Source organism: Argentina anserina, chromosome 1 (assembly GCF_933775445.1).
Source record: "Argentina anserina chromosome 1, drPotAnse1.1, whole genome shotgun sequence".
Taxonomy (NCBI): Eukaryota; Viridiplantae; Streptophyta; class Magnoliopsida; order Rosales; family Rosaceae; genus Argentina; species Argentina anserina.
The window spans coordinates 15711447-15727153 of NC_065872.1; the positions used below are offsets into that span (position 1 = coordinate 15711447).

The 15707-nt window shown below is 35.6% G+C and overlaps 1 protein-coding gene across 2 annotated transcripts in view; it reads left to right on the forward strand.

Moving 5' to 3' along the window:
• Positions 1 to 15707, forward strand: part of LOC126790995 (protein CHROMATIN REMODELING 24-like) — a 179676-nt gene that overhangs the window by 156892 nt on the left and 7077 nt on the right. The gene's annotated exons all lie outside the window — the stretch shown is intronic.

A 15707-nucleotide genomic window follows, 5' to 3' on the forward strand; every position in this document is an offset into this window, starting at 1 on the left:
CATACTTGGCTCATAGAGAGTTCATTCTCTACTCTGATCATGAAGCTTTGAAGTACATCAAAGGGTAGTCTAAATTGACCAGGAAGCACGCAAGCTGGGTAAACTTTTTGGAGCAATTCAATTATAAAATAAAGCATAATGCTGGAGTTCATAACAAGGTGGCTGATGCACTGAGTCGTAAAGCTTCTCTTTTGTCTATTGTTCGTATTGAGGTAAAGGAGTTTGAAGCTTTCAAAAAGCAATACAAGGAAGATCCATATTTGACACCCATTATGGAGCAAACATTGGCTGGTCAGCAAACTGGTTTCAATGTTTATGATGACTATCTTTTCAAGGGTGACCAGTTATGCATTCTAGAAGGTTCTTTAAGAGAGAAAATTCTCAAGGAACTTCATCAAGAATGTCATTTTGGACGTGACAAGACTCTATTTCGGATCACTTCGACTTATTGGTGGCCAAAGTTGAAGCGGGATGTCACAAGGTTTGTTGAGCGATGTCATGTGTGCCAAAGAAGTAAGGGTGGTTTAACAAATGCCAAACAAGTAAGGGTGGTTTAACAAATGCTGGGTTATATAATCTCTCATCTCCAACACGCCCCCCTCACGTGCAACTTAATTTTTAAGTCTGCACGTGACAAATTAACATCTCACACACTGGGACAAAATAAACCAATGTCAATTAACCAAGGACACTTGGTAACAATCCAATTAGAAACCCTATGATGACATGATAATACTCATAATAGAACCCAACTTGGACCTTTGACAAAGTGTCATCCAACTCGGGTTCACGACTGATTAGATGCGCGACTAAAGAGGAACTCGTTCTGATACAAAGTCAAATATGACATGATTTGGAGAATGAATTTTCTAATATCTATTTATCTCACATTGGAGGCTACATATAGAGTTTACACTGTACTACAATCATATGTACTATGTACACCATATGCAGAATAGGTAAATACTAACTATATGATGTACATCCCTAAATTACATTCTATGACTCACGGTGACACTCTCACTCAAGTTGACGCATACACATCAACCATGCCCAACTTGCTAAGTGAGTTATAAAACATGCGGTGTCGAACATCAGGACAACAAAATCACCGACTTATAAAGTATAATCGGTGTCGGACATCAGGACAACCGAATCACTGATATACTATATAGATAAATATTGTATATAGTTAACTATAGTATTTAATCCCTAATGACATATGTCATGGTTCACCCGCTCGGATACACCAAGTACCAAAGTAGCACGGATATGGATACGAATGTCCATATTCAACACAATACAATACGATGACACGACAAATTAAATTTTTTTTTAGACATGGATATATGGTGGACACGTTAATTAATTATTATTTTTAATATATAAATATTTAATAATTAAAAAATTGTACTACACTTATTAATATGTCATAGGTATAAGGAACCATTGCATATAAATGATATAATTCTCTATATTTATTTATATAAGAATGAAGCATATAATTTGTGGTCAAACTTTAATAATTATTTTTACTAAAGTCAAATTCATGGTAATTAATTGGAATTGACATACGTTTGTATAATTGTATAATTTGTATTTGTACTGGACACGTCTCCTTACAAGAAAATCACGTGATGAGTGTTTATTACAATTATCTACTCTTCTGTCGACCTCTTAATCTCTTATCCAACAAACCCCTTTTCAGCCTCATCCAGATCCCACATCAACACCGTCAAGATCCCAGATCGACCTCACCACCATCGTTTCTTCATTCCTCAACACCAAATTAACCCCAATCCATAAATCGACATTTGATTCAAGCAAGGTAGAAATTAGAAAGAGAAAGAGAAAAAGGAGAGAGACTTCACCTGATGAGATCGGCGCTGGCGGTGGTGACGATAGGAGAAAGAGACTCGGCAACGGTGGCGGTGGGGTCGAAGTTGGAGGTCGGAGGTCGAGGGTCAAACTTGTCGGCATAGCGATTTTGAGTTTCTGACAGAGAAGACGCAAGGATAACAAACCGTGTCCTCTTTAATTGCGAGTCCTTTGCGGATACCTCCGTGTCCGAAGTTAAATAGACGTGTCCGAAATTAAATTCGCGTGTTCGAAAATGAATTCGCGTGTGCGACCGTATTTCAGCGTGTCCATGCGTGTCCGTGTCGGACACGCGATACGTGACCAATGCAGCGTGTTCGTGCTACTTAGCCGAGTACTAATGACTACTTAATTATGAGTGATGGTACCGGAAATCAAGACAACGAGTACCACTCATAATAAATCTTAAATTAACTATATTGTTCAGTCTCAAGTGTAGGGCTCGAGACATAGATTGGGTTCACCATTTATAAAAGTAACTAGATAAATTTACCAATTAACTCGAGTGAAGTGCTCGAGACGTTGACTAGAGAAATGCGTGTATAAAGATAAATACGATTATGATGAAATAAATTAAATAAAGCTGAGCATTACAAAATTAAAAGCATCACCAAACCCAGAAAGGTAACGTCTCACCATAGTGGGCGGCTCACCCCTTACTTGGTGTGTCGAAGCTGAAGTTCACATGCTCCGAGTGACGATCCTTATGCTCTGGGCATAGGCGTAATCCTCAATCCCGTCACAAAAAGATGTTAACAACCAAATAATGCGGAAGTTAGTGTGATAATTATCTCAGTCAAATGATCATTTCCTAGTTGGACTACGAAATGTCAAAGGTTGTCCCTGACGTTAACCAAGTTCACTTTATTGACCAAGACTCGACGACCTCAATATTCATCGATTTAATATTTCGAGTGGTGTTAAACACACTTTGGGGTTTAGACGTATTTAATATTGAAATGATGACTTAGTTAATAATATTTCCGACATTACTTTAAGTTTAGTGTGTTTTCGATCCCCGATTCGGGCGATAACTGAGGTTGGGGATTAATAGTAAATAAACGTCATTATTTATGTTGGCGTATTTTTAAGTTAAAATATGTAAAAGACTTTAGGTTTAAAATGTTAAACCATTAAAGTTCCTTGTAAAATCATAAGGGTAAATCAATAAATCTGAAAGACTTTAGGTTTAAAATGTTAAACCATTAAAGTTCCTTGTAAAATCATAAGGGTAAATCAATAAATCTGTTAAGGTAAGTAGGTAAACTGTGATCAGTAAAAAGTAATGGCAGATCAGTAAAAGTGGCAATTTTGTAAATATTGAATATGTCAGGGATAAAACAGTATTTTCACAGGCCAGTAAACTGTAACAGGGTAAGTTTATCCCAGTAAAAACTGCGGTTTTACCCATTTCATCTCCGATCAAGGATTCCGACTTGGAATCTGGTTTCTAGGCACCCAAATTCAACATGCACAACCAAAATAACAATCACAACAACATTCGGAGTCTAAAACTACAAGAATCGGAGAAGAAGAGGTAGATTAGCTACCTTAACGAATCCCAGAAACGAGGACAGTGTCTAAAACACCTTCCTCCTTTGTTTTCGAGCTGTTGCTATGACAGAGGCTCCTCCAAGGCGTCTTGCTTCACAGCTGATTCCTCACCGAGCTCGAAACTGTGCTTGGGACACCCAGAACTCATGAAAGTCATGACGGAGGTGCGGCGGCATCGACCCAGAAAAGAGGGGATTGGATTAGCTTTGATTTTGTGAAAATAAAGAAGAAACTAGCGATAATCCAAGGGATGGTGGAGAGACTACCCACCAAGGAGGAAGAAGGTCACCGGAGCTTCGATTCGTCGGCGGGGCTCTCCGATTGATTGACTGCCTCAGTTTTCGATTTTGGGAAAAACAAGCAACTCCAACATGCAAAATATGGGTTTTGAAGAGGAGAAGAAGAGGAACATTTTGGTGGTGGTCCGCCGGCCCAGTTTTCCCGTACGGCGGCAGCGCACGGCGGAAAGCCGCTGCGTTTTCTGGGTTTAGGGAGAGAGACGAAAAGAGAGAGGATGAGAAAAAGAAATGGGCTTGGCCCTTTAGATAGAAATGGACGGTCTAGATTAATAGAACTAAAATCAACGGTTCAAATTTAAAAATAGAAAATAGGACTTTTCTGAAAATCAACTTAAAATATTTCCAAAACACGAAAACTTCTAAAACTCGTAGAAAATAAACCGAGAGTTGGAAAAACATTCCGTAGATACTCCCGCGCTCGTGTCGACATGTAGCTTAATGAAAAAATATTAAACTTCTTATTTGACATCTCAGAAATATGTCAATTGACGTATTCTATTTGTTGGAAAATTGCAAAATATTTCAGGGACTCGCATAAGTTTAACTCTTTTGTCTCTTATTTCCAATTTCTTTCTTCTAGGTGGAATAAGACTGTTTATGGTAACTTGTTTATTCGCAAAAACCACTTACTATCTGATCTAGCTACAATTCAAAATGATTATCTTTCTAGTCATGATCCTAATCTTCTACACAACGAAGTAGAAATTTCTAAGGAACTTGAAAAACTTTCTTGTGATGACGAGTTGTTCTGGTATCAAAGAGCTAGAACTAAGTGGATTACATTAGGGGATAAGAATAATTCGTTCTTTCAGACTCAGGCTCTGATTCGGAAAAAGAAAAAACGCATTATGTTGATTAAGGATGATCATGGTCTTTTGGTTACTGAACCTACTCAGATTGCTTGTATTTTCACGAATAGTTTTTGGAAAAGATTTACTCCATCCCGAACTCCATCTAGTACTATTATTACTGATTTTTTTAGTATTATTCAACCTGTTATTTCTAATTCTGATAATATTGATCTTCTGCTCATATTTCTGAAGAAAAAGTGTTTAATGTTGTTTCTCAAATTGGTGCTTTTAAAGCTTATGGTCTCGACGGTTTGCATGCTATAGTTTACCAACGATTCTAGCCAAGGACTAAAATTTCTGTAAGAACGGAAATATCGAGGGTCTAAAAAAAAGAAATATCAATCTTGAAAATTAATTAAGAAATTTGGTGGAAATTTAAATAAAAACATGAAAATTTTGAATGTAATTTTTAGAGATGTTTCTTTGATCAATTATCTACTATATTCCATAGGAAAATCTTGTATAACTATTAGTCTATAATAAGTTGTAGTAATTTGAGGTGAAACAATCATCGATAATTCTTAAAAATAGACTTTAAAGTTTAGCATCTAATTGACTTGAAAGGAATATAGTGAATACATTGTTGAATTTCCCCATAAGCTCATCATTAATCTATAGGTAAGTGGTAAAAAAAATTCAAGAAGAACAAAGGAAAAGAGTAGTGGTGTAACAATCTTTTACGTGTTTATAGTGTAGCAAAGTTAAGGAAATTTTTTAAAAATTAGCTAACAATTGACTTGTAGTGAATAATTGAAGTAAGAAAAAAAAAGTAGTATAATTAGTTGGGATTAGTAAATCATTTTTATAAACTAAGACTAATAAGGAAAGGACATATATTATAACAATGCAATAACAGAACAATAAATGGGCTTGGTTGAGATGGCCAAGTCATTGCATGTGTAGGGAGGTGATCAAAGTTTTGATTCCCCTCATCAGCGAGTTTAAAGTTTAGGTGGTGGTGGCTACACGTGGCAACACATGACGAAGTGAGGTAGGGGCAAAGACTAAAATTTCGGCAAGAACGAAAATATCGAGAATCCGAAAATTGGAAATTTCGATGGAAACTTCGGGAAAATTTCGATTTAAAAAAAAATAATTAAGTAAATTGATGGAAATTTATATAAAAACATGTAATGGTACTTTGAGAAATATTTATTTGATCAATTATCTACTATATGTCATAAGAAATTATTATATAACTATTAGTTTATAGTGAGTTATAGTAATTTAAGGTGAAATAATCGTCGAGTATTATTAAAAATCTACTTAAAAATTATATATTGTGAGCATGTTTACCCAAAGGGAGACTAGCTCATCATGCCTTATTTACATATGATACATTAAACATGAAATTACATGAGTGATTTAGAACCACATAAAAGATCTATGAAGTACAAAATTTTCACTATTTTCATCATGTTTTTGAGTAAAATCTTGAGTATATTGTGAATAATAGTCATTAAATGATACATCCCCTTTCTAATTTTGCATACATTGACTTATATACCAACCATAGGGATCGTGAGTAATTGACTGTGGGTTGTGGTACTGGTAGTTCCCATTTAGATTAAACATTTCTCGATTTTGACTATAACCATAATTTTTGTGAAGATTGTGCATCAGATTGTGTCTATATATTTTCACTTGATTGCATCTCATTAGAGAATAAATATGGTGGATAAGGTATGTTGAATTTTCCCCATAAGGGTAAGGTCCATCATTGCTTCCTCTTAAACTAAAGAGGTTCGATTCCCCTCAATAACTAGTTCGGTTTTATTTCAATTTTAGGTGAATGTTGAAACATGGAATGTAATATATAATAAAAAGAGTCATATGCCCATATATAACAATAAGTTTGTGTAGTATAGTTGACTATAACTTTGTACTTGCAAAATGATGAATCAGAAGTTCGATTCTCCTAACCAATGATTTTTTATTTTATTTGAAATTGGCATGACACGTGACGATATTATGAAAATATCGGAAAATTTCGAAAGTTTCTAGATATATCGGGAAATTTCGAACATTTCCATCGAAAAATGCTTGGTATGTAACAGACATATCCATATGCCGAAAAATGGAAACTTTCGCGGAAATATCGAGGAAATGATGGATATTTTAGTCCTTGGGTAGGGGACATGCAAAATATCGGACGAAAGTGGGTTAGTATGTGAAGAAAATATCCTTATGCGAGAAAAACGAAAATATCACCAAAATTTCGGGGATATTTTCGATTTTTCAGTCCATGATTCTAGCATCAAGTTAAACCATTTGTTATGAATTTTGTTTCTTCATTCATAAGATCTCTCTGGATAATCTGAATCATACTAATATTGTTCTCATACTGAAAATTGATTCTCCTGATTCTGTCAACCATTATAGACTTATAAGCTTATGTAATTTTAGCTATAAAATTATCTCTAAGATTATAGTCAATAGACTAAAACCTCTTCTTAAAAAATGCATTTCTGATACTCATTGAGTAGTACACTCTGTAAACATGACCATATTATTGATATTAGTATTTTATAGGAGCATGAGTGTTGAAGCATATCCCTCATTATCAAAAGAAAAAAAATTGACTTCATGAATCATTATATATATACCATATAACACTTGTAGTTATTTTTTTTTAATTTTTGCTATGATATAGCACTTGTAGTTTGACATTATTAATTCTTCATGTTTGATGTTTCTATGATGTGGATGGATTTGGCAGAGCTTGGGACCTTACAGTTTTCCATTTTGAGACCCAAATGTAGGCGTTATCTCACCAAAATCAGTTTGTGAATTCTTCTGAGACAATTGACGCGTATGTTACTGCTAGCACGATAAGTCTTGGTTAATAGATTTTTTTGTATATTCATGTGATTACTAGTTGCTCTATGAATGTATTCAAGATATTGGCACTTGCAATGAACAAATCAATGATGAAGCAGGCAGTAGAGCCCATTCATCATTATAAGGTTATATTAATTTTGGGAAGTTTATGCATGATCAACACTGTTGCAAAGAAGAAAAGATAAAGATCATTTTGTTACAGATGAATGTAATACGCATTAGAATATGAAGAAACATCATTTTTATTCATTGATAAAAAGACATTGATATATGCATTACATCAAGTATCCCGTAGAATTAAGGATTATATACCATTCCTTATCTCGACTAACCTATACTAATTAAGACAAGATACACTGGAAGATTACATAGAGTAATTATCCTACAACACTTCCCTTGTATCGCGATCCTAATGTGTTATGGTGCATAATCATTGCCTCGCTAAAACCTTGCCAAGTAAAACAAAAACCTTTTGGGTAAAATTAAAACCTTGGTCGAAGGAGAAAAGAGCACAACGCATCAACTACAGTTTAAGATAACATGTGGTATAAACTCTCCCTAAAATCTTCAAAATAACTCCCCATGATCGGTAACTCAATCTCGGAGTTTAGATAAATAGTGTATACTTCACATTCTTCAAAAGTAGCAATGGTTTAATGATTTGATTATCAAATCTCACCAAACATTTTTAAATCGATTATGTACACGTATCCGTACATGGATCAAAAGAAAGAGAATTGCAAAACAACTCAAAACAAGAGTTTGTAATGAAAAACAGATTTACGCGTGGTATGACCTTCACGTACTTAAACAGTCATAACTTCTTCGATATAATAGGGATAACCAAACCATAAAACTTCTGGAAATTAGACACACGTGGCTTTCCAGTGATATATGGTTCACAACCTAGTTCATTATGAGCTGGTCACGAATCTCAGTCAAAGTTGGCTCGGCTACAGGTTATAGACATATCCGTCCTATTTTGCTAAAACAACTATAACTTAATCAATATAATGGATATGATCAAATGGTTGGTGTCCTTGGAAAGTAGACAAATATATCTTTCCAACGGTATTAAATTCAATATTTTCTAACGAGTGAGTTGCCCTATAGGTCGCTTTTGGAAGGTGACCTATGAATCTGGACAGATTATGACATCGCTTCATTAAAGTGTCTTTTGTGTTGGGATATAGGATTTAACGTCATAACGTGCTTTAATCAAGCATTGACATTATATAGACGCACTCATCCATCATCTTGGCTTTACGAGGTTAAACCGAATGAGATGTTGAGTCAAGTATATTACAACAAGTACATGCATACACATATCGTACTTAAATGGAGGGTTTCATCTGCTAAGACTTATCATCGCTCATACGGACGAAAAAATATTTTCTCATGACTTTGACTAATTCATGAGATACTTGTTGGCATTAGTTTAACATCCTTATTATCTTTATCCAGCCGATGAATAACATCATTAATAACGGCCAACACTTTCGAGACCTAATATTCCCAAAATCCATTCATTCTTAAGTTTGGATCAGTGATATCTCTTAGTTCATCAAGAGTCTTATCACATTTCATCTTAATATCCTTACCCTAATCAAGTTAACGCACTCCATCGTCTAGAGTTACTTGAATTGGGTGAAAACCAATCCATCCAGATCTTTATCTACATCTCTGATCTTAGTCCTAATAAAGATAATTTGTGACCACAAGCTGCAAGTTTAGTTATTTTAGATACCACCTAACTTATAAGGTATTTGAGTGCAACGACATTCATTACGAGAGCAGGTTATCTTATATTTTATTCATGGGCGTGTTGTGAGAGACCTTACGCCATAAGGTGAGTCTAAACTCTTTCTCACTCACAAAGGTATAACTGATAGGATTTGCACTTGTGGCGTTGACATTACTTGATCAAGGACCTATCTCTTTGATTAAACTGCATCCTACGACTTTTCTGGGTGGTGACAGTGGCGACTCGGTCACTTACCGGCCTGACATATCTGTCTAATCAGGCCGAATTGCACTTTCCATGTAGGCCAATCTACAATGTTGGAATTTTACTTCAACAAAATATGTATGGTTCAACATTAAACTAATTCAACATCGTCATTTTCAAGATCTCTGTTTAGATTGATATTGACATTGAAGCGTCCCACAATGATAACCATCATCTAAGAAAACAGACGAGTGAGTATCATTGATCATAAATCAAGTTGTGCCATAACTTGCATTCGTGAGAACCATGGCCTAGTGACACCATCTACCACATTTATAGAGTTACCATGTCACCCACAAAGGATGACTACATGTCCATTTGTCGAACATCAATTCTTACATGCATAATTGATATTTGAGCAACCGCTCAATGCATCATGTATATCTGATCTCGTCACTTCAATTTATGGGACTATTAGGATCATGTATATCTGATCTCGACACTTCGTTTAACTTGAACATACTTGTTCTTCTTTCCCCTTAACAACGGGGAGACTGGCTTATTAAAAGTGACTAAACGATACCGCCTATTAAGGTCTTTATATAACCGAATTTTAGGTGGAAGTTCATGTCTTATTCAAAGACAAATTTTATCATCAAATAACTCATCATTATGCGCTTATGGAAGCGCAATTTAGCATATAAAATATGTGGACGATAAACCGTTAACATAATCCGTTAACAAACATGTATAACATTAGATTTTAAACACTAATATGTGAACCGTTACAACCCTAACGTCAATGATGGTGATATAGATGGATACCATAAAACAAGACATGTTACAAGTCATAGCTTATGGTTCAAAAACAATTGGTTTATCGTCAGAACCCTAGGAACCAATCAAAATATATCACGATTGGACCATGTTTTTATCAACAACCAATACTAAACCTCTGCTTCACACTTTCTTGAATGGATCACTGACTTTTTCGAACCTCAAATGCTACCGAATTTAAGGAGATGTGTGTTAGAAATCCAATGATGCTGGCATGACTATCCGAACCAGTAGGAAAAACACCAAATTGGCCGGAATACTCGTTGGAGATCAGTGTCTACTTGTATTGAACGGTTCACCATGTTCTATGTCTCCAAATGCCCTCAAATTTTATGAGTAGATAGCCTTGGATGTTAGGAACCAGTGACCGTAAGTATCACCCCAATAACCGACCTAAAAGTAGGTGAACCGGTCCTCACTGTGACTAGTCCGCAATCTGAAAAACCTGAGATTTTAGGCTTTCTCAACTTTTTGTCATTGTTTGGGTGCTCCATAACATCTATGTGTTGTGGCTTGAGTTTGACCTTGATATATGTATCACATTAATATATTTTATCCTCAAAGTGAATCATGATAAGCCAATCTAGGCTTCCATCTTATATTTCATTCTCTTTAGCGTATGAGAGTATTACTCCTAAACTTTGCTAAAGAATATGCTTGAATATTGAGCATAGTCAATGAAGGAGCATAGAGGGGGCTTATGCACTTGTTAACGCATAGATTACATCTCCATTATATTGGAGGAATTATATTGATCCTTATAACATCTTTGCTAAAAAGAATAGCCTATATGAGTCACCGATTCATCATTCTGAATCATAGTAACGTGAAAGTATACAATTCATACTACATCGACTCATTAGATGTGCTCCTCATAAAAACAATACATAAGAACTCTTTCAAAATGCGTTTCTAGGTGATAAATGTTGACACTAATATTGCCTTCAAGTAGCTTACCATCTCACCAAATTTAATCATGGTTCGTTGTTAATTCATCAACGCAGACAACAATTATCGCAAAACCAAATCTGAGGTTCAATTGCTCTCTTGATGCATAAAAACATGTGACTTGAATCATAACGCCATAAGAGATTTAAACTTGAGCATTAAATCACTCTTTGATTCTAAATGGATTAAAATCACTCTAGGTCATCACAGTCACAATAGATTAAAATATTAAATCCATTAATAGCTTTCTTGTAGCTATGCACTCAGTCTCTTTAACATATTCATAACCAAGAATGTAGAGACAAGTAGTCTTAGGTCAAGACATATAAACATCACAATATAAAGCTCGACAAATGCAATAAAGTAGTCCCTAATCTTTTGAGCGTGAGTTCAATTTGAACTTTTGTGAAAACAACACCATATTTCAAACCGGTGGAACATAGCAGAGTGCATTACATGGCGTGTAATACTACAAGTTATCACTAAAGTAAGGTGGAAACATGCCATCACAAGATATAAATCAAGGCTTAAACATGCCATCACAAGATATAAATCAAAGCCGAGAGCAAATACTCACCACTCGGAGTCTTTCGGCGTTTTTACAATGCTAGTTTGTAAAAAGTTGATCAAAATCAAATAGATGATGATCTAATCCGCCAAAGATTATGGATAACCGAAAACAGATGTATAAGAACAACATCAAAGATCATATAAGTGTGCATTGTGCCACACCAAGATCGTGTAAGCCTTACTAATGCCACAATTAAAGATGTGGTCTTATGTAGGTACTGCCATGTAGTATGTAATGCATTGCATCGCCTTAATCATATAGCTTTTGGTAATTAAACCATATATACATCAAAACATTCTCTATGGTCGTTTTCTTGAACAATTTCAGAGAGTTTGAGAGTAATGACAACAATTAGATTTAGATCTTGACCATGAAAAAGTAAAAATGTATCGACTAAGTAACATTAGTCACAAAAGCTTGAGAATAAACAGATTTATAGTCATTCAAACTACTAACCGAAGCCTTTATGCTTTGTTCTTTTCTTTTAATAACCGTAATATATAATTACTTTTATAATCTGTTAAAGTGAGAATATATTCTCAAGTTCTTCCATATAATTAGTGTGTTGTTTCAAGAACTTCTCATATCTAGCTCATGTACATTTTGACCATAATGTTTCTGTCTTTTAATGAAATGATGTTTCACCAAAAGAAGTTAATCTGGACTAGGTGCATAAACACATCCAACATGAATAGGGCGACACAATTACTTACCGGTCAGACATCGCTATCAAAATCCAGGCGCATGTTGCGGTCAACGAGAGGGAAGATTTATTAGTATCAATATATGATACAACTTCCAAGTACTGAATTGTAGGTCAAATCCCAAAGTATAAAAATTCAATTCAATAAATCGTGACAAAGTACCGTCACAAATGATATAAGTGACAATTTCCATCACAAACCGATGGTATAAGCGACAATTTGCATCGCAAACCGATGTTTGTCCCATTTTTTTCGAACTAGTAGCTACACACACGGCTACAGATGCTAACATCGACACTCCCAACCGCTCATAAAACTCGGTACTAGGGGAATCATATTCCTGTATACCACCTGAGAAGCGAAAGAATCAGGTTGAAAATCCCCGATGAAAGACAAAATTCAGATGAATTTAGATTGCATGAAAGCAGAAACGTTAATTAAAACATACTTGTTTGTTTGTCAAATAAACAACATTATAGTTGTACATGCTTATTTCCACAGTCAGCTTGAATCCATAAATGTGTCGCGAAATCGCTCTCCTCATTCGATTTCGTATCGTCATGTGATAAATTTCACTAAAATGAAAACACATGGTTAATTTAAATTCATCACAAATAATAATAGTAAAATTAAAATAAAATTACTGAGGGTAAAACCCACTTTTTACCTGGGGCAAATTTACCATGTCCCTTTTTACCAATTTACATGAGAGGTAAATTCTCTCAAACTGGGTCGGGTAGGACCCAAAGATCCGGGTAAAAGATGTTGGGGCATTGCAGCACTGAGGAGCCTCAACCGCCAGGGGGGCACTGCTTCAAGGAAACTAGGCGTTGTCACACATGCGGATTCAGATTTAGGTTGAGCAAGGGCTGCGACGATGGGTTTTGGCAGCGCGTAAAGCTAGGTTGCAAAGGAGGGCGACGTCAACTAGAGGATTCAGATCGAGCTAGGTGCAGGGTTGCGTCAAGGATTTGTCGACGGGATGACAAGTCGTGCGGCGACACTGGGTCATTGAAGTCCGGGTTAGGTCTGGGGAGACCTGGCGCGACGACATTGTCGCTAAGCTACACAGACGGTTGTGATCTGGGATCAAAGATCCAATTAAGGCAGATTGGAGAAGATATGGGGGTGCCTAGAGCAATTTTCTGGGTGCCCTAGGTCAAACCGATTGTTTTCGTCCTCTTTTGCAAATTTTTCAGCGTAAGGAATTTTTTTCAGATATTTTCTGATTTTTCATCTTCTTCTGTTGAATTTTTCATGGTAGAAGGAATTTTTTCTTCTTCAAAATTTAGGGTTCTAGACCTAGGAACTTAGGATTAAAACTACGTGATGATAACATGTTATAGAAGAATGGAATACACATCAGAATATGGAGAAATATCATTTTTATTCATTGATAAGGATGTCTTTATATATGCATTACATCAAGTATCCCGTAAAATCAAAGATTATATATTCTTTCTTATCAAGACTAACCTATACTAATTAAGAAAATATATACCGGATTATTACGAAGAGTAATTCTCCTACAACAAATTTGTCACAGACTTGAAGAGGGAGCTCAAAGGTATTAGGGCAATCTTCTTGTGTAAGTGGCTGTCTATTAGAAGATCAATGATTCATTGTCCAGATTCATATTCAAATATATGTATTTAAAATACTAACCTTAAATCAATATCATTCATTATTAATTACATTTTTCCGAGATAGAAATGGTTAGCAACTGCTTGTACATGTGGTCCGATATGAAGCTAAAAGAGAATATCATATTTGTTTTCTTATGGTGTTCGTTTTGGATAGGAATATGATCAATGAAAATTTGTAACAATATTTCTTAATATATGATTTGAATAAATAAATAAATATATACATAACAATATAATTACATGATATTACGTTTTTAACAAATAGACGAGGCACTCATTACCAATGATCATAACCAAGTTGTAATAACTTAATAAATTTTTTTTGAATCGAATGCCAACTAAATTGTATTTCAGTAAGTAGAACCAAGATAACACGCCCGAAAGCTGACAATAAGAGCTATCTCTTTTGACTAAACAACCTAGCTATCCCTAATAACACTAGCTAACAACTAGCAACTCTTAGGTAAAACTAGCTAACAAAGCCAAGATTCACCCATATTTTCATAGTCAAAAAGTATAAAACTGACATAATACAATTGATGTAGAAGATAGGATAAATGTTTCACAACCACATCATTGTAAGATTGCGTCGTGATTCAAGCTTAAAATAAATTGACAGAGGGAGTGCTCTTCCCTTCTGCCTTCTTCTCAACATGATCAATAGCATCTGAGATTTCCTCCATCAGCCTTCCATCCCTAGGAATTTGGGTCCAAGCCCAATAGAGGCCAAGAGCATTCAGCGCCAACCACAACATCAACAGTCTTCCTTTGACTCCCCGCCGTTATGGGACAAAACATAGCCTCTGCAGCACCAAATCGGGCCGTTCTAGATCTTGCCGCTACCGCTAACAACCACCAAGGGAGCAACCGCTCGTAGATCTCCACAATTCGGCCACAAGATCCCATCATTACTACCGACACTAGATCCCAGCACGATCGACACTACCAACTGTTGTAAACCACACCAATTGGCAGCGCCACACTGCCACCAACAATCTAACTTACAAACATTACAAATTAAGAACGCCATCCTTAGGACAAGAGCAGGAAACCGATAACCAAGCAATGTCGTCGATTCAAATCGATCCCAATTCATACTGCAGCGGTCAGCCTCCCATACGGCACTAAGAATACCAAACTGAACCGGCATCATCTCCCTATGAGAGGCACCTTCATTGATAGGGTGAAAAGTGAGGTTCTTCCCCCATCTCAAGTCTCCCACAAAACCACCAAAGAATTCGTTAATAAACACCAGATCTGAGCCTGGATCAAGAAACTCGTTGTTGTCAAATACACCAAAGTCGAGAGCAATGTAAGAGAGGATGAGCAGCGCACAACATGCTATTTTCTCCAAGGAATGGAGCAGATTTGGTCGGTCTCTGAACCCTAGCCGACGGCTAGAGGGAGAGAGCGATAGAGATAACATTTTTTTTGGACGATTAAATGAAGGTTTATGTGTGTGTATAACTTAATAAAAATTTTAAAATAATTCAATATTAATCATATGAAACACTATTTTATATTAAAATCAACTTGGAATTATATTATATGTCTAAATTGGTCATATCACTCATATAACAAATTAATAATATAAGTCAATTTGAGTTTATCAAACGCTTTGTCACTGCTT